Source organism: Oxyura jamaicensis, chromosome 19, assembly GCF_011077185.1.
Source record: "Oxyura jamaicensis isolate SHBP4307 breed ruddy duck chromosome 19, BPBGC_Ojam_1.0, whole genome shotgun sequence".
In the NCBI taxonomy this organism is placed as follows: Eukaryota; Metazoa; Chordata; class Aves; order Anseriformes; family Anatidae; genus Oxyura; species Oxyura jamaicensis.
The window spans coordinates 2,684,857-2,688,488 of NC_048911.1; the positions used below are offsets into that span (position 1 = coordinate 2,684,857).

Genomic DNA, 3,632 nt, shown 5'->3' on the forward strand with positions numbered 1-3,632 from the left:
AATCATGACAAGTTGAACAGTCACACACAAATACATGAAGTGCAGAAGTCCTGTGTCTGGAATAGCACTTCCCTTATGGAACGTGCCAGGTGTAAGCAGCTTGACTGGGCAAAATATTGAAGGTTAATGGTGGTCATGCAGTTGCAGGCAGAAAAAGCTCTAGGTGTGTTGCATCGTGTTACATTAGAGGGATGTAAGTACCTGGGGTTTGAGCCTGAAAACGGAGGCTCTAGCCGGTAGAGTGTTCTCTGTGCAGTGAGTCCTAGTGGGAAAGAAGGGACAAGCTTCTGCTAAACAGCTTGTGAGGTACTTGAGTGATTAAGAAAGGCAGGGCAGCAACAACAGTGCCTGCAAGCACTTAGTTACAAGCTTATGATTCACAGCACTTTTAATCAAGGCACAGTTAATAGAATCAACTGGTTAAATCAGCTTTTGTTTCTAAGAATGAGATCTTAAAACTAAGGGAGAAGCCACTCCCTTGATTCCAAAAGGCAGGAAACAAGAACCCAACAGGTTGCTATTCTGAGAGCATGCAATCACCTTTCTGGCAATGTTCTCCATGTGTGTGTTATTGTATCTGTTTTTATTTAGACTAACCATCTAAGCTCACTAAATTAAGTACTAAATTTCTTTGAAAATGTATACAATTTAAGAAAATTCTCCTTGGAACAAACAAAACACTTCCTATTTCCACTTTCTGAACTGTTCTGAAAGTAAGTGAGCTCACCAAGCTTCCAGCTATACACAGCAAAACCATAGCCACTTCACAGAACCCCAGAGCAGTTGAGGTTTCTCCACACAAACTCACTTGCAATTACATAATACTGAAAATCGGGGATGTGGGAACACAACGAGCGCATGCAGAGGCCAACACAGTATGTTTCTGAGCTTAATGCAGAAATCTTAACCTAAACTACATACTCCTACCGAAACACAAACTCACATCAAATCTAATACAAAGCGCTCTGCGTAAAGCATACAAAAAGGCTCTTTCTTACTCTCAGGCCTATTAAGAAAAAAGCGGTTCCTTCACAAACCAAATGCAATGGGACAACCTCTGAGGATCCCTCTCCACGAGAGCCCAAGTGCAGCACTCTTCATTAAGCGGAGCACAGCCCATGGAGCAAACAACCCGACCACAGCAGCCAACGACCCACCCACCACAATAACCAGCAAAGTTTGGAACGCGCTACAAAAGGGTCTGTTCATGGCTCCGAGAGCTGGTTCAGCACTGGCTGCAACAATGTCTGGCATTAGTCAGGCGAACAGAGAGCCAAGGGGTATCAGAAAATGACTGAGAAACTAAACGCCATCATCTTGTGTTAATTAACTGAAGTTAGTTTACATAAGCCACCGATCTTTTTATCCTCGCTGCTCTACAAATCTAAGCACGATATTGTTTATATTCTTATAACTACGCCTGAACAAAAACTCATTCATACCCAACTTTTGAAGTGTCTGAATACTTTTCAGCTCTTCTGCTCCATCATTCAGAAATATGGTTGTTCCATGCTCGTTTTCGTTTTATATGCAGAGGGTAGTTGGGAAAGGAATGCATGTTTTGTGGCAGAATAGTTGCAAAATCTACATTTTTTAAAAAAGAAAAATACACCATTTCTTGCCTTTTTATTGGTTTGTTTTAAAACAAACTGAAATCCACAATATCGCAGAAAGACACTCATTTCTACTCAAAACCCTTACTTGAGATTAAACACACTACCTACCCTTAATGATATGCCATTATTCATGAAGCTATTAAAAATTAATCTGGTAGATAGAAATTTGGTCAGATGTTTGTTTGTTTAACATCATTAAGCAGTTTTGAACCCATGAACCAAAGGAAAGAGGCTTTTAATTAAGGGATGCTGAATAAGAAGAGCACGGAAGCGTAACATTTAATTTTCAGAGTCTAGTTACATAACATGTATTCCTCGGTGGCAAAGCCAGCATCAGAAGTTCCTGCCCCACTCCACCTCTCCCTTCTTGTTCCCATTAAAATGCTGTGATGTTGTGATACAAGTTCATCACTGCATTAACCCAGGATATCATTTGCCATCCCTGCAAAAGCGTTGGAATCCTTTTAAATGCTTCTAGGACAGCCTCAAAAACATCCTGCTGTGAGGGCACAAAACACTGGCCTGGAAATAGGAGCAACATGACGTGCATAAAACATACCCCAGCAGCCCGAGTCCATCCCGTACCACTGGACTAATACCGCCCTGGTTCCCTACAGGCTGGCACATGGCCCTAACAAATTAAGCCAATACAATACAGTGCTGGTTAAGAACAAGCTGCATTAATCCTTTGCTTCCTCAGGTTTACGCAAGAACACACTGGTTTTGAAAGAGCCAAGACAGAAATCCACCCTGGTCCATTAGCAGTGACACTCCCTGTCGAAGAAATACAGCCTGTCTCTTCTCTGACAGTTCACACTTCTTTTGGTGGCCTCTGATTCAGTCTGGAAGACACAACAAAGACAGCAACCGTCACACAGACGCACAATGTTCATACCACCATGTATGGGTGGCCAGCTCAAACCGGAGATTTGGCATCAGCAGACATTTTGTTCTGGAGGTGCACTCTTACATACACAGAAAGAAACTCCTTAGCTACCAAAAAGCACCACAAAAGAACCAGTAAGTGATGGCAACCATAACCGGATTGAGAAGTCTGTGTGGGTCTGTAGGGAATGAAGAGTTAGATGCACATAGCCCAAGCAGGGTCTGTAGGGAATGAAGAGTTAGATGCACACAGCCCAAGCAGGAAGAAATGCAGCGCTGTGAACAGCATTACTTACTGAATACTAAATTTGCAGAGTCCTTCAGAGTCTGTATCATTGCAGAGTATAAAGTACAGACATCAACGGCCACCTAGCATGAATCCATAGAAGCCATCAGAGCATGAGCCAGTTGTACTGACTCAGCTGAGAGTCCCCAGACCCGGGAAGATCAGCCTCTCCCCACCAAGCAGGGGCAGCGGTTCCGCCAGCCAGCTGCTGGAGGGTCACAGCCACCTTGCAACCAGGCAAAACGGCATTGCTTGCTAGTTTGCGTTACTCAGACAGAAGGTACAAAACGATCCAAAAGCCTGTTAAAAACAAGGCAAGTAAGAGTGGGTTATTGCTTGTGAAGAACTGAAAAAGGAGCCAGTGATGTTCATTATACTCACTGCTGGATCCAATCCTCTCCCCTCCTCTCCCTTTCCAAGTGGAGGTTTACTTTACAGTATCAGGTAAAAAACACGTGAGCAAACTGCCCAACAAAAGTAGTGCAAGTCATGAATCTTCTCTACAACTGCCATCATAACCATGGGAAAATATTTTATAGCTGCAATAACCCCCTTTAAAGGAGATTACCAAAGTTAACAGCCATGATTGAAAAATAACTGGTCCCAGCTTTGTTTCAGCCCTTAATTTAGGCACTGTTTGTTAACTGCTAGTTATTGCTGAAGCACAGTCAATTTTGCTTGGTAAATCATTTTAAAGAGTGTTTCTCTATATATTAAAAAGCCCAGAAGAGAGGTTAGGAAAACCAATAAATTTTGAAGTATGGAAAGCTACAGAGGCAGAGAAATCTTTTATCAATGCACAGCATTGTAGTGAGACACATCCCGACATGAAAAAGTAATTTCCA

At 42.5% G+C, this 3,632-nt stretch overlaps 1 long non-coding RNA gene across 1 annotated transcript; it reads right to left on the bottom strand.

The window, feature by feature from the left end:
* Positions 1 to 1,870: 1,870 nt before the first annotated feature.
* Positions 1,871 to 3,083, bottom strand: LOC118176460. The gene is made up of 2 exons (XR_004755415.1): positions 2,805 to 3,083; positions 1,871 to 2,680 (listed from the first exon to the last, which is right to left on the bottom strand). It is a non-coding gene; the product is annotated as an uncharacterized LOC118176460 (long non-coding RNA).
* Between the last annotated feature and the right edge of the window lie 549 nt (positions 3,084 to 3,632).